General features: G+C 49.1%; 1 protein-coding gene and 1 long non-coding RNA gene across 6 annotated transcripts in view; one reads left to right on the top strand and one right to left on the bottom strand.

Moving 5' to 3' along the window:
- Foxp1 (forkhead box P1) overlaps positions 1–21,961 on the top strand; it is a 616,519-nt gene that overhangs the window by 53,854 nt on the left and 540,704 nt on the right. The gene's annotated exons all lie outside the window — the stretch shown is intronic.
- Positions 19,987–21,893, bottom strand: LOC125611724. The gene is made up of 2 exons (XR_007341932.1): positions 20,733–21,893; positions 19,987–20,595 (listed from the first exon to the last, which is right to left on the bottom strand). It is a non-coding gene; the product is annotated as an uncharacterized LOC125611724 (long non-coding RNA).

The following is a 21,961-nucleotide window of genomic DNA, read 5'->3' as shown; positions in this document are numbered from 1 at the left end:
TCAGGAAGAAGCCCATAGCCCAGCCAGTCTGCTGCTGATAGGTGTGGGAGACACTCGGCCCCCTCCTGAAGAGGGTGCCCAAGAGGGGAGGCTGGGTCCTCACTGGACCCAAGCGCTCCTGGAGAGCCAGAGAGCTTGTGATAACGATGGCGGTTGCGGGAAAGGATATTCCCCTCCTGGGTCTCGGGGGCTCCCCGTGGGCCGGGCGCTCAGGGTCTTGTCTGGAACATCTCCCCCTGGACCCACCTCAGCTGAGCCTCTTGGTGCGGGAGCTGGGGAGGTGGGACTTGAAGCCAGAGCCTGGACCCCCCTCAGGGCATCAGAACCCCTAGAGCACAGCCCAGATGCCCCTCCCTTTCCTGTGTAAAGCTCCCAGGGGATCCCAGACCAGGCCGCGTGGCCAGGCTGTACCCCCGTGTGTTCAAGTGATCCACCCAGCCTGCTGTGTCCACACGGCCACTGGCTCCCTCTGTCTGTCCCGTGTTGCTGGTCCCCTTCCCTCTCCTGTCACCCTTCCTTGGCTGTCATTAAAGTCGGGCTCTTTGAGAGGCAGTTCCCCCTTTGGCCTGAGTCTCCTGATTGACACAGAGGAGGGGACGTGGCTGGTGGCCTCTCTTGGTGCCCTGGGTCCGAGTTTCCTGAGAGTGGACTCTCTGAGGCGGGGCCACCCCATCTGCAGGATCCCAGGGACCAGCCTGGTTGCACTTCGGGAGCTAGGGCCTTCCCATCTGGCTCATGCCCCAGGTTCTCTCCCGGCGTGACAGTGTCCCCAGGCGACACTTGAAGAAGCCTGCAGCCTTTTTTGGTAATGGCAGATGCTCGGCTCTGGGTGTCCAGGAGGTGGAGGCCGGGGAAGGACCGCAGTGTCCTCCATTGGTGGTCAGGCCCTTAAACCTGGAGAGACAGGCTGGAACTGGGGGAGGGGGCAGCTGGGTCCTTGGGCTTGGCCCCTCGGGCTTGACCCGGCTCACTGTCCCCTTCCTGAGGACCATCTCCAGGTCACCCTGCTGGGCTGCATGGGGAAGCCACTGGCTGATTCCCACGGTGCCCCAGAAGCAGCCGCACATTTCCAGTTTCTCGTTTTGACTTTCCCTGGTGTCTGAGCCACTTTGCGTACAGAGTGACACATGGTTACCACGGCTTTCTTTCCTCTTCTTTCTTCTCTCTTGTGTTCCCTCACGCCACACCATTTTGCAGTGGGGGCGAGAGGGACATCTGCTTGGGCCTGAGCCTCCGGAGGAGGCCCTAAAAATGTCTCTGGAGGAGATGAGTTGGAGACCAGAGAGGCGGCTATGTGTGAAGGCCCTGGGCAGCCCTCTCCGCTCCAGAAAGCGATGCTAAAAGAAGCCCTCGCTGTTCCCATCTCCGCTCACCCCAGGCCCGCTGCTCCGAGGAAGGAAAATGAAAGGAAGGGGTACTTAGCAGCCTTGGGGCTGGAGAGCTCTGTGTCATCTTTCAGAGCCAGGCGGGGCTTGTGCCACCTAGGAGATGACCCCCAGGAGGGAGGGGCTTGGGGTTGCCAAACTGGTGGTGTCATGATTTCCCCGCATCCCCTGCAAGATGCAATGCTTGGGCTCCATTTACCTGTAGTTGGCTTTAGCAAGGTCCTTGTGCCACAGGGAAGGGAGGAGGGGGACACCTGCCACAGGACAGCAGGGGCTGGATCCACAGCGCCCTATTCCCGGCCCATGGTTTTGGAGGAAGCATCTTTGCAAAGGGGGGGGTGTGTGTGACATCACAGCTTTGGCGGCAGCGTGCTTTGGAGGCAGCGTGCTTTGGAGAGAGGCTACGAAGGAAACGGAGGCTCCCTCGCTAGCAAGGAGATGCCAATCAGAATTTCAGCCTCCGTGACTATTCAGAAAATGTATTTTAAGCTTTCCTACAACAAGTAGTAGACTCCATCCAATCCCCCAGAGAGAGCTGATTAGTTAAATAATTACAAAAATATGAGGAGCTCTGGAGACAAGGTGGTGGCTGTGGACCCTTTGAAAAGCATGACGTGAAAGTGAGGATTAGCTTTAGGGATTTCGGGGCAGAGTAGATCCCTTCCAATATCAAAGGCTTCCCCATGTAGCTTGGCCTCCTGGAGCACGCCAGAGGGTTTGGCCAGAGAGCGTGGGCTGCTGGATGCTGGGGTGGAGGGGCATTTCCAGTTATCCATTTATAATGGGTCAGCCACCCACCCAGTTCCCAGGTGCAGAGCCCAGGGGCCCCATCAGAGGCCACCTCCTGGTCACCAGCTGCTCCCTGTGGGTTCTCCCAGCTGGTGTTTCCCAACAAGACCCTGGTTGAGAAGGCGTGGGGACAGAACCACGCAACGCTCACGTGGAATGTCTCAGGAGTGACGTCGGTCCTGATGAGTTTGCACAAGCCGTGACCTGTCCCCAAAGGTGATAGCCATTTATTTGCTCGTGTATGGCAGGGGTGGGTGGGAGGTTCTTCAGAAGGGAGCTCATAGAAAGGGGGATGTTTTAAGTCATGAGAAGCAAAGATAAAAGGGCTGGGAGGTAGGCAGAGGTGGCCAGGAGGGGTGAGCAGCCCGCAGCCGACGCGCTGGGGGTCTTAGAGGCCCGGGAAGGCGCAGCGGGAACCAGGGACGGCCCAGGAGCTGCCCGGTGCTGGGGCCTGCAGATCAGATTGGCCCTGGTTCAAGCTCCACTTTGACAAACATCAAAACTGCTCGGATCTGCCTTTTGCTTATCTGCAGAGCGCCCTGCACGGGTGTGTGGGCCACGTGAGCAGACGCACACGAGCACACTCGTGCATGCGTGCCAAGCTGTACACACTCGAGGCACAGGCCACGGCTGCTGCAGTGAGCTTCACACACAGTGCCACTACCTGTGATGTCACCTGTGATTGCTTTTCATAGCATGTGTGACAGGAAGAAGGATGCCCCTCTGAGCATCCTCAACCCCAGAGCCCGTGACTCCATCACCTCACCCTGCAAACAGGACGACGTGGACATGAATGTACTATGCACCTTGAAGTGGGGAGACTGTCCCACATTGCTGATCCATGTGGACCCAAACTAATCACATAGTTCTTTAAAAGCAAAGCACCTTCCCCAGCTGTGGACACAGAGAGATGGGAAGACAGGTTCAAGATCATTGGTGTTGAAGATGCAGGTGGGTGGTCATGAGCCCAGGGATGTGGGATCTCCTGTTGTCTCTAGGTGCCAAGAGCAGGCTTTCAGCCCAGTGAAACCCAGACTGAACTTCTAACCGAGAAAGCACACAAGATAGTGCATCTTACTAGATTTAAGATCTACTTTAAGATCACAATTCATAAAATGATACATTTACATTGTCTTAAGTCACCAAGTTTTGGGTAATTTGTTACAGCAGCAATAACAAACTAATACATCGACACCATCACTGCCAGTAATAGCACAGTACTCCCCCCAGGCTGCAATTTCATTTCTGCAGTTTCAGTTACCGTCAACTGCTACCCAAAAATATTACGTGGAAAATTGAAGAAATAAGCAAACATAAGTTTTAAATTAATCACCAATTTAAGTTGCATGATGCAGCCTCTCATTAGACAGTATATTGTTGTAATTGTTTTATTATTGGTTGTTGTTAATCTCTTGCTGTGCCTAATTAATAAGTTAGACTTTATCATACGTGTTTAAGTACAGAAAAACACAAGCATCTACAGGGCTCAGGACTATCATAGTCTCAGGCAGCCAATGGGGGTGCTGGAACCTGTCTCCTGTGGATAAGAGGAGACTGTTGCACTTTTTAAAATTTAGTACTAAAATGCCTGGAGTTTCATTTAAAAGGTGACTTTATTGTTCTTGAGAGATGAAAGTACAACCCAGGCCTAGAAACAATTCTAAATATAATAAATATAACCCAGCATCTTTAAGAACTCAGGAAAGAGAATGTTTTCTTGTTTTTTTTTTCTTTTTCTTTTTCACTTTGTCATGTACAACTACAAAATTCAAACACCAGAAAGGTAGACAGACTAGGATACTTATCACCTAGATGGAGCCATTGTTAGATTTTTTTTTTCTGTGTTAGTAACTTTTCTTTGTTTCTTTCCTCTTTTATTTTTCACTGTAGTGTTTTAAAATAAATCATAGTCATTATTACATCTTAACTCTGAAGACTGCATTATGCATTTCTAAAATGACATACATACAATATTATTATCAAAGCTAGCAGAATTAATATTTTTCCCAGCTATTACCTAAGACCCAATTCATATTCAAACTTATCAAAAGTTCCTCCAAAGAAAGTTCTTTTTCACAGCTGATTTGTTCAAACCAGAGTCCAGGACTGCATGGCACCACGTCATCCTGTCTCCAGAGGGCTCCTTTAATCAAGAACATTCCTCCCCGCCACGCCCTGCGGCTTCATGCCCCGCCCTGACTGTGAACGAGTGACCATCTTCTCCTAAAGGGCCTCACAGTGTAACTCTCCTTGATGCAAACTCCTTCAGCAACAGTGGGAAGGGAAAATGCCAGGCTCTGTTAGTCAGCCTTCCCTGTTGTGACAAAACCCCTGAGGTCAACAACTTCAAGGAGCCAAGGTCTATTTTTGGCTCACAGTTTCAGAGGTTTCGGTCCACGCTCTGCCAGCTTCATTGTTTCTGGGCAGAACAACATGGCGGAAGGGTGTGGCAGGACAGAGCTGCTCACCTCCTAACCACCAGGAGGCAGGCGGTGAGAGAGAGAGAGAGGGGTCAGGACAAGACCCACCCTTCAAGGACACATCCTCAGTGACCTGCTTCCTTCCACCTCCTGCAGTTTCCAACCCCTCCCAGCGACCAAGCCTTCCACACAAGAGCCTGTGGGGGACAGTCCAACCATGAACCTGCTCCATCCAAACCACCACCTGTTCCCCACTCCACGGTGGGGTTGTTTTCTACCTCCCCCCTCTTTTTGACCCTTTGGGTCACCCGCCCACATGGATGGAGTGTTCTCTGCACATCTCCTGAGCCCCCCTGGAGGAGGGCCGCTCTCTACCCCCTGCCATAAGGAATAGGGCTTCAAGGAAAGGTTTCCCTGAATTTTTCCTGAACCTCCCTCTGAAACACCGAGAGCCCTAGCTGTGCTTTTCTTTGAAGGAGGATCCAAGAAAGAGAAGCAGGTAATGGGTAGCGGAGTTGGAATCCATGAGACACTGTCACTCCACCTTGGGTGGAGGATGACGGCCCGGGACAATCAGCCCCGCAGCCGAGGCCTCCCAGGAGTCGGGCGAACCCGGGTGTGTCTGCTTCTTTGGCTCAGTCTTTCCACAAATCTACTCTCCATTTCGTGGCTTGTTTGGTACTCAGGTGACGGTTGGTTTTGTGAATGGAAAGGCAACGAGTGATGGCCCACTGGCTTGTATGTGACATGACTTGATCAAAGCCAGGCCCTTGGAAGTTGTTTCTGCCTCTTCCTTCCCCGCTCATCCACACACCCTGGCCCGTCTCTTGGGAAAGAACAGCTCCTGGGAGAGCCTATCAATTTCAAGACCCTGACGTAAGGGATCGATAAAATTTGACAGTAAGGGATCAGATAGCATCTATCTCAGAGGCTCGTGGCCACATGGTCTCTGTCACAGCTCCTCACCCCGTCCCTCTGTGGCATGACAGCAGCCGCAGACAGAGTCCCTGTGTTCCCGTGAAACCTCATTTGCAGACACGGACAGTGCACTGGGTGTGGCCTGGGGGCTGTCATTGCCATCCCTGCCCCAAAGCACAGGAAGCGAAGCGGCCATTAGTGAGCAAAACTTGGGCACAGAGTTGCATGATACCCCAGGTGGTGCACAGCGGCTTAAAAAGTTAACGTGAGCCTGTAAAAGGTTGGGATGTTTCATGCCAGGGGCCAGATGTTTCCGTTTCTTTGGGAAGCTTGGGAGGCCTGGTGTGTTGACCTTCCACTGCGTGATGGGAGCAGGGGGGCGGCCGATTCTTGAAGAGGTGGCGGTCTCTTCTCCAAGGCTGGTGTGCATTGCCCATGGTCATCTCTCTTTTTTTTTTTATATATTTCTTTAGTTGTAGATGAACACCCAGTATCTTTATTTATTTTTATGTGATGCTGAGGATCGAACCCAGTGCCTCACACATACGAGGCAAGCCCTTTACCACTGAGCCACAACTCCAGCCCTGTCCGTGGTCATCTTTAACCTGGACCTCTTTCCTCATTGCTAGCATCTGCCTGGACCTGTAGACACCTGTATTTTTTGAGCACTGCCACACAGGAAAAGATAAGGAAAGATGGTCAGTTGATAATAAACGTGTCTTTCCATAAACGGTACTTGGACAGTAAAGACAGTGCTAACATTTGGCCATAATTTATGCTGTATTTTTAAGGGCAATGACCTCTTCATTATCAGATAGTGAAGGGGCGTTTGCACCCGGCAAAACGTCTGCTGGAAGATCAAGCCACTCAGCCATTTGGCACTGAGATGTGCGAGCAGGACTGGCTCTAGGCAAAGCGCTGGCTGTGCCAAGGTGGCTCAGCAGCGCCTCGGCAGCCCTGTCCTGGGGTGTTCCCTCGTCCCGTCTGTCACAGCTCTGTTTCCTCCTGCTTGACCCCTGTTCATCCACCAGAGCGCACCTGTGTTTTCATGATCTTTCTCTAAATTTAAATGACACCATTAAAAGAAGATATTTTTTACTGGAAGGTATCTAATAATAGCATTCGTATGAAGAGAGACAAGACTTAAATCATGCCCTGTTGCCTGTGTCCAAAGATATTAACATTTTAATTAAAAGGAGAGACCTAAAATTTATTAGATGAGGAACATTGGAAGCTGGGGCCTTGGGGAGGGGTGACAGACCCTTTGGCAGAGGGCATGGAGCCTTTCAAAGCATGTGAAGGTTTTCCAGTGTCCACTCAGGTTCAAGGGTGGCCCAGGTGCTTGCCTGAGCCCAAGTTTAGAGCCTTATCTGATGGGGCAGGTGAGCCACAGGGAGTGCACATGAACTAAGGTCTTTGTCAACGTCTTTGCCAATCGGTCTTGGTTTTCAGATCTGCACGTGAAGCAGCTGTGTTAAGGTGGCAGGACAGATATCAGGGACATGTGTGGCTTGCTGCAGCCACTTGTCATCCACCAGGTCTTCCAGCAAATCCCACTCACTTTCATTTTCAGTCCTCTGGGAAGTCACGCCAATCGACAGAAATACCAAAACTCCCATGGGATACACCAAAACTCCCCATCTGATCTTACATCCCATGAGCTCAGGGACCATAAGGGGGTCACTTTAAATATTCAAGTGGCAAAAACCATATTCAGTGGATATGGGCCTTTTCCTGAAAAGTAGAGAAATGTTTTTTTTTTTTTTTTTCTTGAAAACAGATGCAACACCTCTTGGCATGGGTAGGTTTTTGCCTAATGAAGTGGTCATGTCATTGACATGGGGTTATGTTTGCAGGGTGTGCACCCTTAAGACCAGATCTTTCTGGCATCAAAACCCAACCATCTTAAAAATTGAGCAGAATCATCTCCATGGACCTAGTTTATATTTAGACTTTGTCTTAGTCTGTTTTCTTGATTATAATGGAATATCCAAGGTTGGTCGCTTTATAAGCAAAAGAGGTTTGTTGAGCTCATATTTCTGGAGGTTTGAGGGCATGATGCCAGCTTTGGTTTGGCTCTGGAGAGAATCTCCTGGCAGATGGCATTGCGAGGTGGCAACATGTGAGACAGGAAGCCTGAGAGTGGGAATGACCCTCTTGCAAGACCTGACCATGGTCCCTCGAGAACTACTTTGATCTCTTCTGAGGGTGACGCACAGTGACTGACTCTCCGCCCGTGTGGTCCACCTCCTGTGACATGCCTCACTTCTCACATTTCCACACCAGGGACCAAGCTCCCAACACATGACCTTTAGGGGAGAAACCACCCAGCAGCCTCAGCAGGGCTTGTTCAAACCCGTGTGGATTGTTTGGGTCAGCAGCTGGCTTGAGCGACACCCCGGCAGTGTCTCTGGAGAGGCTGTTTGATGCTTGGCGCCCCCTGATCGATTGGCACTCCACCACCTGTGGAGCAGGGATATTGCCTGTGATGGACAGCTGCTCCCATAGGAGCGTCCTCAGGAAGAGCACCCAGGATGGCTCTGAGGACGAGCCCTCAGTGTGGCTCCAGTGGGAGCAACGGAAGACAGGCCCTCCCAGCTCCTCAAGGCTTCTTACACAACGGGGCTGAGAAACTGTTGGCCTGTGTCACTCTGTCCCTCAACACCCTGCAGCCGACCTGTGGCCTCTGGTGGCTCTGTAGCGTCCAGCAGAGTCTGGGGCCTGCTGTGGTCTAGGCCTGCGCGTCCTCCCCGGGAACTCTCTGACTCAGCTCCTGACGGCTTCAGCGAGGCCTCCGTGGCCACTCCTGCAAGCATGCTCTGTCCCCTTATTATTATTACTATTATTATTATTATTATTAATTATTCTGATGGTTCACTACCTACTTTGGCAACTGGAAGTATCTGATCCCTAACAGGAAGCAGATGTTTTTAGAATGAATGAATGATCTCTAATCCCTCAGGAGATTCTCCCTGATTCTTACCAACGTTTGCCCTCCCCATGGTAAGTGACAGAAACGAAAGTCACACCAGTTTTAAGCAAAAGTAGTTCAAGCAAACCAAGACTTTGATTTTCTCCTGCGGTGGGCGGGCATTCTCCAGGGAGCTTGGAGCACGTGAGCCAGCAAGGTGCCCCTTCACTGTGGTCCAGGGGGAACCGAGAGTGCGTTTCCCAGTTAAGGTCTATGGAGATGGGCCAGGCATGGTGGTGCACACCTTCGATCCCAGCATCTCAGGAGGCTGAGGCAAGAGGATCACAGGTTTGAGGCCAGCCTCAGCAACTTAGCAAGGCTCTGTCTCAAAACAAAAAATAAAAAGGGCAGGGGATGTGGCTCCGTGGTTTAGCACCCCTGGGGGGCAATTCTTGGTTAAAAAAAAAAAAAAAAGACCTATAGAGATGGGACCTCTATAGATGGGCGATGGGGTTGGCTGGACCTCTTGGACCAATCTCTCTGGACAGTGGAGGATGAAGGATGGTGGAGAGGCCCCTGGAGGCCACAGCTGGTTAGTGGGGGAACCGAGGACAGGGTGGCAGGGCCACCTTCTCTGTGGACACCCTGATGGCATCTGCGTGGTCTTATCCCACTGGTTCTGATTTCTCGACCTCCCCCTGAGTGACACAGGATACCCTTCCAGAGGCAGGCTGAGGGCCACGCTCACTCCCCGTACGGTCTCCAAACTACGGTGGCCTTAGGCACGTGACATAAAATTCACTGGGGCATACAAAGGAAAATATCAGAACTCCTTCTCTCATGCATATTTCATCTCCTGCTTTAAACTTTAATTTTAAATGCATGGTTCAGAATGCCCACCTCAGCAGAGCTCTACATATACATATTAGTTGTTTAGATATATCTATAATTCATCAAAAACGAAAATACATGTGATATATTCGTGCCAGCTAAAAATATTCCTGTGTTAGGTTTACATGATTGCAAAAGCCAAGGCGGCTCTCCAAGAGGATACGTATTTTTCTTAATGGAGAGCAGATATTTTAAAAAGGACCACGTGTGGCTGTTTTCACACACACACACACACACACACACACACACACACACACACACGGCTCCACCTCGGATTTTGCCTCCAAAACACTTGTTGAGCGAGTGCTGCCCAATGGCGGTCGGGTCCGGCGTGCCTCTGGTGGGTGTGGCAGCGGCGCTCGCTTGATTCCTTCAAGGGGGCTTTTGGCAATGTCACGCTTCCATTGATGAAGGTCTGAAGGGAGACATTCAAACCAGAGACTGTCCTGAGGGCGACGCGCATCTCATACTCGAAAGCCAAAAAATACCGTAAGGAGGACGGATGGAATAATGCAGCGAAAGAAAAATTGTGGGCCAGAGAAGAAGTGATAAAAAAAAAAGGGGCCAAAGAAAGAGAAAAATAAAAGACCCCTAATGAAGGTCCAAAGCAGAAAGCAAGAAATAATTCTAGAAAGACAGCAAATGTGGTTAGCGGACGAGCCCATACGCAAGCCAGGAATATATTCTGAATTATTGAAATCTGAATGACTCTCATATTCTATTAAAGAGGCAAATGGTACTGGAATAAATATTCAAAGGGCCCGAGATCTGGGGCATCAATCCTGCCTGAATATCATTAGCTCCTCCGTGTGCGCGGTCGGCCACTGTCCTTTGCCCATGAACTCTTTTGTATATTTTTTTTTCTTCCTGCATTGCTGGGGATTGAACCCAGAACTTGGCTCTCCCACAGCTGTGCCCCCAGCCCCCGGTTCAACCCAGAGACCCCTGGCTCTTGTGCAGGTCTGCCAACGAGGACATAGCTACCTGATCACAAAAGACACCCTCCCGACTGTGAAGAGGAAAGCTGGCCGACACCCGCTCAGCCATGACCCGTTCTCCTCGCATTTTAACCAGTGTGATTGGAGCCCTGGTCAGCTCGGGCTCGGTGTTCGGCCCTGGGAATAGAGTGACCCTGTCCTGTCCTCCAGGAGATGGACCTTCTGTGGGGAAATGGGCTGGAACTGAGCAGAGCAGTCATGCCCTGGGTTCTCCCCCAGAAAGAATGGAAACTGTTCCAGAGACAGAGCGGGGGAGCCGGGGACTGAGACATTGCCCTGGAAATGTTTGAAGGAGGCCCCGGAGGGTGCGCTCAAGGGGAAGGGAAGCTAAGGGGGGGGGGGCTTGAGGAGGGCAGGAAGTAGAAAGGGCTGACTCCAGGGGTGGGTCGGTGTGGGCACCATGGAGGCAGCTGGGACCCCACCTGGAGGTGATGGCCAGTCCTTGGAGGATACTTTTTATTGTTGTAAGCAAAAAGTCTGGTGAAAATTCAAAGAATAAATAGAATCCAGGGTTAAGCAAATCATTTGGAGGCTACCAAAATAATGCAGACCAGATCTCTCTCTCTCTCTCTCTCTCTCTCTCTCTCTCTCTCTCTCACTGGGGATCCAACCCAGGGGCACTTAACCACTGAGCCACATCCCCAGCCCTTTTTATTTTATTTAGAGACAGGGTCTTACTGAGTTGCTTAGGGCCTTGCTAAGTGGCCGAGGCCGGCTTTGAACTCGCGATCCTCCTGTCTCAGCCTCCAGAGTCATTGGGATTCTAGGTGTGTACCACCGCGCCCTGCCAAAGCAGAACTCTTAAAAGCATGAAATTGGGGAAGTCCCACTGGATGAATAATGAGGAAACCCATTCAAGACACCCTTCAGATTCTAAAATCAACGGAATTTGATGTGGCTCTGTCAGGCGAGCGTTAGAGTTGGCTGTTGAGGAGAGCGCCAGGAGAGAGGGTGGGTTGGCTTTGCTTGGTCACAGGGGTAGGGTTGGCTACTATCAAAAAGAGGGTGGGTCTGACTGACTTCTATTTTATCACATTTTGAGAACACACATGCCACACATCTGACTTCTTTGGTGCACAGTTGCATGAGTCTTAACGCAGGATAGATTCAGTGCAGATACAGAAGAGTCGCACCACCAAGATAAACTCTGTCCCCACCCGACAGCTGGCAAGGAAGGAGTGGTTCTCCATCCCAATCATTCTCCTGCCCTCAAAAAAGCTGCATGGATAGAACAATCCCTTACGCAGCCTTTGGACTGACCTCCTTTCCCTCGGCCTCCTGCCCTCAAGGTGCCCCCAAGCTCCATGGGCAGTTTCCCGGGTCACTGTGAAGGACATTTGGGCTGATTCCGTCTTTGGCAATTATAAATAGAGCCGTTGGAAACATCTTTTTACTCTCAGAAGGCAGAGGTACGGTTTCTTTTTTTTAAATCAGAATAAAATGCACATAACATGAAATCGAGCCATCTTTAAGCGTGAAGTCCGTGGCAATGGGTGATGCACACTTGTGTGCATAAGTTTTCATTTATCCAGAGTAGACTCACAGCAGTGGGTGATTTCAGCAAGCATGACTTTTAGTTTATAAAACATGTCTAAGTTTATAAGAACGTGTTGCTTCCCTGCCACCAAGGGTTGAGAGCCCTATGGCAGGGTATCCTCGCAGTGCGTTGACAGTTGACAGTGGGGACAGGTTCCCCCGTCCTAATAGATGGGTACTGGCGTCTCTTCTGGTTTCCATTTGCGTTTATCTAACTACCCGCGATGGAGAGCACCACTTCATGTTTGTTTTTGACACTCATCTACCTTCCTTGGGAAGCATCTGTTCAAAGTGCTGTTGGTTTTGAAATTAGATGATTTTCTTTGAGTTTTAGTAAGTTGATTTTTTATGTCTTCTGCATAGCACAAGTTTCAAGTTTTGGTGAAGCCCAGCTTATCAACATTTCTTACGTGGATTGGGCTATTATTTCCAACTCTGCTCAACACTGGGTCACGAGATTCCCTCCTTGATGTTTTTCTGAAAGTTTTATCATCTTTACACCGATGATCCACGTGTAATTGATCTATACAAGGTATGGAGGTCAGGTGGAGGTTGCCTCCTTTTTAATCAATGTGTGTCCATTTATTTCAACATCAGTTACTGAAAGATGGCCCTTTCTCCATCAGATCGCCCTTGTCAAGAATCAGCTGGCCGTGGGTATTACTGGAGATTCTATTTTGTAATACTGTCCGTGTGTCCAACCCTCCGCCATTACGTATGGTCTTAAATATTGTAGCATTGTAATGACTTTTAAAATCAGTACTATGAGCCCTCCAGCATTTTTTGTTTAAATCGCCTTCGCTCTTCTTGTTGTTTCTCTTTCCATATAAATTTTAGAATTACCTTGACTTCATCTACCAAAACAGAAGATCCTGTTGGGATCTTTTTTGATTTGAATCCTAATAAGTTTATCAATCAACTTTTGAAGAATTGACATCTTAACCATACTGCGTCTCAGTCCATGAACATGGTATGTCATATTTATATTGTGGCTATCAGCATATGTTTCCTGGTATCTGCTTTGCTGAATTTATAACTAAAAATTACTTCATGCTCTGGTTTCTCTTTTTTTTTGGAGCAATTATAAATGAGATATTTTAAAAGTTTGAGTTCCCAGTGTTCGCTACTAGTTTGTAAAAAAAAATACAAGAATGGATTTTTGTGTGCTGAGCTTTAATCTTATGATCACATAAACCTCGCTCACTAGTTCTAAGAACTTTTTTTTTCCTGTAGATTTCTTGGACTTTTCTACATAGATGATCAAGTTGTCTCTGAATAGACCTGGCTTTGTTTCTTCCTTTGCAATATGATATCTTTTATTTCTATTTCTTGTTTTACTTCACTGTTTACGATTGCCAGTAAAATGTTCAACATTGGGGGTAACAGTGGACTCCTTCTTCCCAGTCTTGGGGGAAACCATTCAGTTCTGTACCATTAAGTGTGATTCTCTTTATCAGGTTAGTTGAAATTCCCTCTGGTGGCTTGCTTTTCTGTTGTCAATGAATATCGAAGCTTATCCACTGTTTTGCATCAATTTTATGATCGTAGGGTATTTCCTTCCACAGACTTTTGATAGAGTGGTTACGTTGGTTAATTGTGAAATATTAAGTAGGCTGCATTCTTGGGATAAACCCTATTTGGTGATTCTTTTTTGTATACCACTGGCCCTGACTAGTCACTCATTGTGGAGGATTGGGTGCAGCTTTCTTCATGAGAGACATTGGCCTGAGATTTTTGCATTGTCTTCTTCTGGTTTTGGCATGAGGTTAAGGACAGCCTCGTAAAATGAGCTGGGAAGTGTTCCCACTCCTATTTTTCTGGGAAAGATGTTTAGAATTGGTTTTTGTTTCTCTTTAAATATTCAGTAGAATTTGCCAGTGAAATCATCTGAGATGGGAAGAGTTGTCTCTTGTTTGTTTTGTTTTGGTAGGGAATATTTTTGACTGTGAGTTTTTTATTTCAAAGAAACAAATGCAAGATGATTCCGATTACTTATTTCTTCTTGAGCAGATTTGGAGGAGTTTTGCCATTTTTAAGAAATGAGTTCATGAACCAGGCAAGGCATGGTGGTGCCCACCTGTAATTCCAGCTACATGGGAGACGGAGGCAGGAGGATCTTGAGTTTAAGTGCCACTTAGAAAAAAACTCTGTCTAATGAAACTAAAAAAAAAAAAAAAGGAAGAAAGAAATTCATCCATTACTTCTAAGTGTTCAACATATTCTTTGTTATTGCTGCAATATCTGGTGTGGGCTTTGTAGTGTTATACCCTCTTCCATTTCTGATTCTATTAATTTGTGTCTTTGCTCTGTTTTACTTCGTCAGCCTAGTGGTTTCTCAGTTCATTGATCTTTTCAAATAACCATCTTTTTGTTTCATTGATTTTTTTCTATTATTCTTTTGTCTTTGATTTCATTAATTTTGCACTTGGGGGGGGGAAGGCTATCTTTTTCTTATTTTGGGATTATTTGCTCTTATTTTTTTGATATTAATTTTTTAGTTTTAGGTGGACACAATATCTTTATTTTACATTTATGTGGTGCTGAGGATCGAACCCAGTGCCTCATGCATGCTAGGTGAGCACTCTACCACTAAGCCACAACCCAGCCCTTATTTTTGTTGTTTCTTAAATTGGGAGATTAAGTCGTCGATCGGAGACTTTCTTCCCTCATAAGCATTGGTGCTATACATTTTCAGCTGGGTGCTGCTGTAGCTGTAACCTGTCCATTTCAATGTGCCGTATTTTATTTTCACTATCCATTTCAAAATATTTTCTAGTTTCCCTTGGGAAGCAGTTGTCATAGCTTTTAATAATCGTGTCTGGTACTTCTAACATCTGTCAGTCCTGACTTAGTTTTGTTTATTTCTCTCCTCTTCATAAGTCCTATTTTTCCAGTTTCTTTATGTGCTTGGTCATTTTTGACAGGATGCCGTGCATGGTGAATTTGACCTTGTTGGGATGCTGGGTATTTTCATATTCTTGAAAACATTCTGGTGTTTTGTTTGGGGACGACCTCAAGTTACTCAATTTCTTCCTTGTGAGTCTTGCTTTTACTCTTTGTTGGGTGGGACTATCACATTTGATCTAGGGCTGCTTGTTCTTCATCTTGGTGCAACACTGTGACTGCTCTGGTGCCCTGTGAATTACTGCATGTCCCATTCTGGCTCTAGGGATCACCTACGACTTCCAGTTGTATGTGAGCTCTTGTTCCCTTGATGGATGCTTTCTCTGAGCTCTTTGGGTAGCTTCCGTGCAAGCAGGACTGGCCAAATTCTCTGCTGAATAGTCGGGGGTCTCTGCAAATCTCTGGAGCACCCTCTCTAAGTGGCTGTCTCCTTTGGGACTCTCTTTGCAAACTCTTGCCAACTGACTTTCCTGGACTCTTATCTCTGTGCCTTCAACTTGAGGAGTCTGGCAGGCTTTGTCTCAATGTCCCCTCTGTGATGTCCCTACACCAGTGGCATGGAATGTTCCTCTAGACTGGGGTGATCTCATCCAGCTTGGATGATCTTCAGCCCCATCTTGATCATTTGTGTTCGGTTCCCTGTGCCGTGGTTGTTGGCTGACGTGATTGAAGTGGAGGTCCCTTGAGTCCAGGGCAGCACAGACATTCCAGATTAGCTCACCCACAAGGATCTCACAGGCTCAGAGCTCAGTGGCTGGGCAAGTATGGAAGAAAGATGTGAGTCAGATTCCAGCCGTGTAGGAAGCGATGTCACTGTTATCATCATGGCCGCCATGATCATTTCATGGGGGCCCAGCTGCCTAGGCATTCTGGCCTTTCACCTGCTGTTGGCCACGCAGAAACTCTTCCTAGGTCTCCCTCTAAGGAAAGCATCATTTGCTAATGGCCCCTCCCATCTGCTACATCTGAATTCCCCATTAGTGGCCCCAGCGCCACACTTTCTTCAGCCTTCTCCTAACCAGTGACGGAGTTAGCTGGGCTATGGATGTGAGGCCATCACTAGTGACCTTGATAACACCCTCCTCGAGCTGCACCGTGACCTCCGTCTCAGACTGTCCTCTCTCCGTGTCCCCCACTGTATCTCTGAGCATCCTGTAGCTCCCCGTTTTCTCTCGTGGACACCCCCCAGTACATCTCTTGCATGAGTCATGGCTCCTTGACGGCTGCTTCCCCGAGAACCCGGCCAGCACAATCCTCCGCTAACTCTCGGAGGCAGGAAGGCCCTGGGTGGATCCAGCCCACGGGGTGGCCAGGGAGGATGGAGATCTGTGAGGGCAGCACACTGCCAGGGAGCACACGCGCCCTCCTTGGCTGAACCAGACCTGGATCCCAGTGCTCTTCCTAACCATGCCGTCCTGCCACTTCCTGGGCCCACAGGGGACGGGGAGATGGTGGCCTTGGTGTCCGTAGGACCCTGCAGGACAGGGGATCCTCAGGAGAGGTGGCAGGAGGTTTGGAGATCTCTCACTGTGCCTCCTGGTCACTAAAGATGTGGGATTTGAGACAGGAAGAGTCTTCATGTACAAGACAAGCCACTTCTGAAGGTGAAGACGGGAGGGACGTTTGGAAGTCAGGCGGGGGCTGTGGAGCTCCGGTAAGAGGCTCACCACAGCTGCCTGTGTGCGGTGGCAGAGGGACTTGGTGGGAAGAGCCCTCTCCCCAGGCTCCCAAGACTGAGCAAGAGTAAGGACTGGGAAATCCCAGCTGTCGGTCACCAGACACAACGTCTGGCCGTGACTGACTTCGCCTTTTCGTCACTGTCTTGGTGCCTTGTTGACACAGCTCGGATGTCATGGGCTTAGCTAACTTAGCACGGTCGTCATTTCTTGCTGAGTTGCCTTGAGCTGGACATCAGCAACATCCCATCTTAGTGAAAAAGTTTCCAATATGTATTTGCTTTCCTGTCGCAGAGACGTCTTATTTTGCTTTAAGACACATGAGACAAAAACAATTACTTGTCTCATAAGAAAAAAATGTTGCGTGGCGTTTGATCCCCATATGGCTTGGAATCTTTCAGGAAGATGAAACCAGGACCCTTAGAATCCATTTTCCACTCCTCTTATAAAAACCGTACCAGCCCAGGTGCAGTGGTGCACGCCTGTGATCCCCGTGGCTCAGGAGGCTGAGGCGGGAGAATTGCAAGTTGAAGGCTGGCTTCAACAACTTAGCAAGACCCTGTCTCAAAATAGCACATCAAAAGGTCTGGGGGATGTGCCTCAGTGGTAGAGCACCCCTGGGTTCCATCTCTGGTCCCCCAAAATTAAAGAGCCACACCAGTTTGTCCATCAATGATGGGAGAAATTACATCTGTTTCACTGAAGAAGCCCAAATGTTTTGTTTAAATATCTAACTTCCTGGAAAACTGGATGTGGGTGGTGGTGTGTGCGTGCTGTGTGTTTGTTGTTGTTTGTAAACAGGAAGATCTTGAAGCGACACACTGCCGAGATGTGAGCCTAGGTTTTCTGGTAGTTTCTTTTGGGGGTGGGTGGGTTTGACCTTGTTAAATTCTTTCCCCCCTCCTTACGGAGTCCTCTATTAATTACTCAGCTCTTTGATATTTTTGGACATTTTCTGGAGTGGCACCCCACAGTTGTACAGCTAGGACAATGGGATCTCAGTTTGGTGATGTGGTTTTGTTTTGAACAGGAATCAGGACATTTGACATTTTTTTTTTTCCCAGTGTGGAGTTGTGGCTTTGCTATTCCACCCGCCCCCCCCCCCATTTTTTTTTTTTTAAAGAAATCACTTGTGGGAAAATAGTTTGGAGCATCCTATTAATGATTTTCCCTTGGACTCTTGTTTATTTCCCACCCCCGTCCCTCAGATCTCTGTAACTGGAGACGAGCTCTGGTGGCCCGGGCTGGTCGCAGTGGTTTCAGAGTTTGCTGGTAGGAGACTTTGTTTAGTAAAGCTTGTGTGATTCCTTTTCTTTCCTTCTCTCCCCCCAGTGATCTCAGTTCGATAAACATTGCATAACTTTAAAAAAATGTAGCCGAGGATGCTTGGGCCTCCCCCGAGTTCCGAGGCCTGGCGGCTGTCCCCTTCAGTCACCCGGAGGACTGTGGAATCCGCCCGCCCCCTCTGCCTTCTCTGCCCCTGGCCCTGGCTCTGGGTGGAGGTGTGCTGTGGTTTTCAGGAACTTTGATGTTTCCTGTCTCATGCAGGCAAGGACCTGAGAGATTTCAGCAGCTCCTCGGCACCCACAGAAAACCATGGACTGAATAGAGCCCTCGCGGTGGCCTTCCAGGGCCCTGATGCTCTTCTTTCATGTGCACAATTCTGCAAGCTGCTGATGGCCCCAAATCGAGGCTACTTATGGTTGGAGGAAATAGGAACACAGGTGGCTGATCCTCGGAGAGACCTTAAAGAAAGGCCATCTCGTCTAAGGATGAGTAGTGTGGGGCACGAATACCACCCCTGTTCCCTCCCTCACCTGTAACCCAGCGTGGCCCTCTTTCCATGAAGTCCTCTGTAGCCACATGATCTTCTTCTATATTGGAGTATTTCTACTGAAATACCATACAGTTTGCATGTGAGATGGACTCTCTGTCACTATTGATCATGACAAGTCTCCACGTATACCCACGGACATGGAGAAGCTTGGGCCAAGGCCGAAGAGGGTGAGGGTTGAGAACAGAGGCTCAGGAATGGAAGGGTCTGGGATCGGAGCAGGCGGAGCCGTCTGGAGGCTTCGTGGCTTGGGGTGGAGCACTGCAGCCTGGCCCAAGAGAGAGCAGGGCTGCACCCTAGGCCTGTTGGGGTGGGCAGGAGGACATCATCTGTCTGTGGCACGTAGCCAGGGCCTGGGTGGTGCCCAGAGAACCTGAGTGGTCCCGATCGGAACCTGTGCTCTAGGGAAAGCGAGGTCTTTGGGATCAGACAGCTAGTTAGGGTTAGAGAGAGTCAGCTCCAGGACTGCTAAGGATCGAGCATGGGGCTGGGCTGTGCACCCAAGGATGCTCGGCAGCCTCCCTGGCCTCTACCCACCAGAACCAGGAACAGCGTCCTCCCCCCACCCCCGCCCCGCCCCAGCACCACGACACATTTCCAGCCATTTTCAAATGCCCCCTTGGGGACAGAATGGGTAGGATGGACTTTTTAAAGTGTTAACATATTTGTATCTGAACCTACTGGCAGGGATGCTAGTTCTGCTGGTGTGGTGGAAGTTACTGAGAATTTCTTTTATTTTTAATTCTTTTATGTGGCTTTGGTGTCACCGCCTATATTTCAGGCAATGACGATCATTATCTACCTACCTGTGGACAGTTCTGAGTAACAGGTGAATGGCTTCAGGTTTTAATTGTGCTCTTGTACTAGAACTAAAATAATGCCAAGGAAAATGCTCACGATATGATTCTTGAGGTCACAGCTGCCTTCTAAATTCTGTCATAATAAGTGCCTTGACATAATTAATGGAAGACTTGGTATGTGTCAGGCATGGTGCTGTGTTCCCTGGGCCTTTAGCTGCCCCGGGTGTGCAGAAGGAAAGCTATTCCCATTTTACAGACGGTGAGACAGAGACACGGAGTTCCCTGCCTCCGTTCCCACAGCTGCAAACCACCATGGCCGATTGTCCAGCCCAAGCATGGTGTCTACCCTGCACACAAACACCATCCACCAGAGAGGGATCCGGGAGCATATGTGCCCCGATGTTTACCTTGATTATTTATAGATGATGGGATTATGGGTTGGTTAGTTATTACTTACACCTACTGTTCTCCAAATTTTCTGCTTTGAGCATTCATTATTTTTCAAAAGTATTAAAAAGCAAAGTTATAATTAGGCAGTCCTGTGACTTTTCTAAAACGAGTGATTAATCGTGTTTACAACAGTCTACCTACAGAACTGGCTTGTGATTGATGGAAAAGCAACAGGAATTATATTTTAATTCCTCATGTTAGATACCAGCATGGAGCTACCCGGCTCCGTCCGGGAGCTGCAGTGATTTAGTGGTGGGGGCTGTGCACTGTTGTGAGGCCGGCTTTCCATATAAGGTTGCTCTGCAAGCAATCATATAGAATGTTTAAATAAACACAGGACATGTTACAGAAACCAAGGAATGTCGTCCTTCAAGATTTCCTACCTTGGGAAATTATATGCTTGTTTCAGTGATGTATCTTCTTTTGAATTTCACTTTTGATTATTGCCTTGAAAGCTACTTTTTGAACCAGACACAGAAAACCAGGCTTCATTATTTCAGTAAAACACCAGGAATTACCCGCTTGGTTGCCCCCCGAGACATGCTCTGAATTTCTGTTTCGTCATTTTCAAAAATCAAATACAGCCACAAGGATAGCATTTCCCACAGGAGGCAGAGTTGGGAACAGCTTCTTCCTATTCTCATGGAAATGACACAAGGGGAGAAGGCCCCTCCAGTGTGCCACACCCTGCGTGCGCGTGAACGTCTGTGTGTTCCTGAGTGTGTGTTCACTTGCACCATTTTATAATCGTGCTCCACGTGTTTCAATTCTGAGTGTATCGGCCTGGCCTTGTCCCTGTAGCACGCTGCTAATTTTCAATGCCCTTGGAAGCTCTGTTGGGGACCTGCTTGTAACCCACAAGGCCTTGGAGATTCTGGGGTCCAGGTGATCCTTTCCGTCTGAAACATCACACGCAGCAGGAGACCAAAGGCTCAGGCCTCTCTGTCTGTCCCTCTGGTTGACATCAGACTTGTCTCGTGGGATGGGTCCTGGTGGGGTCCCAGGTGGGTGGAGAGCTCAAGAGGCTCGGAACGCCTCCATGAGCTCCCATACAACATAGCCACACTGCTGCCACTCGGGTCCCTGTAAAGAGAACTCTTGTTTCCACTTGAACCTGATTTCCCAGTCGAGTGTCATTATCATTATTTGACGCAGAGGAAAGAGACACCAAAGAAGACGGAGGCTCCTCATGTCAGAACGGTCTGCCACGGAGCACTCACCTGTTGGCTCAGTCATTCAGGGGGACGTGTAAGTGCCTACCACCTGCCACACGGCACTCTGTAGCCAGCATGTGGATGGGTCTCTGGCATCGTGAGCCTCATTTCTGGCGGGGGACACAGACAACGTGAGTACCTAGGTCAAGATGCAAGTGAGGATTTTTGATATGAAATTTGCAGGTGGAAGAGAGGAAACCAGGCAAGGCCTCTCCAAGGCTGTGTCACTTAACTTGAGACCCAAGGAGGATCTATCCATGCAAAAATCTTGAGAGAGAAGAAAGGTACCAGGCAGAGGCTCTGGGACCCCCAGCCCAGAAAATAAAAGTGCAGAATGTTTACTTGTATTGTAAACACATGAAACAGTCAAGAAACGATAGGACCCATAAGGCCACCATCAAGGGGTGAGTTTTGAGAGAAGACATAGTACGGGCGTGAGAGAAGATAGAATTCTGAACTCTTTTTTTTCCTCCCGTTATAAACCAGAAAAACCCATTTGTGCATTGCTCCCTAAGCAGAGAGCTCCTGTAATTTTTAAAACACATCATTTGGTACCTGGCATGGGATGCATCTGTGAGCAGAGCCAGGGTCTTCCTCTTTAAGATTCTCCTTGCCCTAGAAAAATTAGGCTTTATTGGATTCCAGGGCAGAGCATTTTTGAAAGCGTGCGTGTCTCCGCTCTGCCCGCATTATTTCCCTTCCCCAGAAGGAGACCAAACTGTTTATAGGGAAAACAGAAACAAACAAACAACGGGTAAGACGCTTCCAAGCATCAGGGACATGTGACCTGCCCGCCAGCACAGGGATCCCGGAGGCCAGCGGCAGGCCACCCGCCCGCCCGGTTCTCCTGGAGCCCGGTTCGTCCTTGGGGAGGACACAGTATGAATTATACAGACCATCGTCGTCCCTCCCCCCAGATTCTGGCTTCTGAATTCTGACCCAGAAAACATACCGTGTGTTCCCCTCGAGCTTAGGATTCAGGCTGCTGCCCAGCACCAGTGGGGACAACCAAAGATGAAGGGCCTGGCTCCTTCCACCTTCTGTGGCTCTGTGTTCTAACAGCAGCTTCCAGGAGGAAAGGCTGGGAGTGTGCTGTCAGCCCCTGGGTACGCCACGTGTCTCCCTGGGCCCAGAAGCCTTTGCGGTGGTGTGCCTGGGCCTAGTGCCTCTGAGATGGATCTCTCTCTCTCTCTCTCTCTCTCCCTCTCTCTCCCCCCTCTCCCCCCCTCTTCCTC

This window comes from Marmota marmota, unplaced genomic scaffold, assembly GCF_001458135.2.
Source record: "Marmota marmota marmota unplaced genomic scaffold, marMar, whole genome shotgun sequence".
In the NCBI taxonomy this organism is placed as follows: Eukaryota; Metazoa; Chordata; class Mammalia; order Rodentia; family Sciuridae; genus Marmota; species Marmota marmota.
This window is presented reverse-complemented; position numbering and strand designations above follow the sequence as displayed.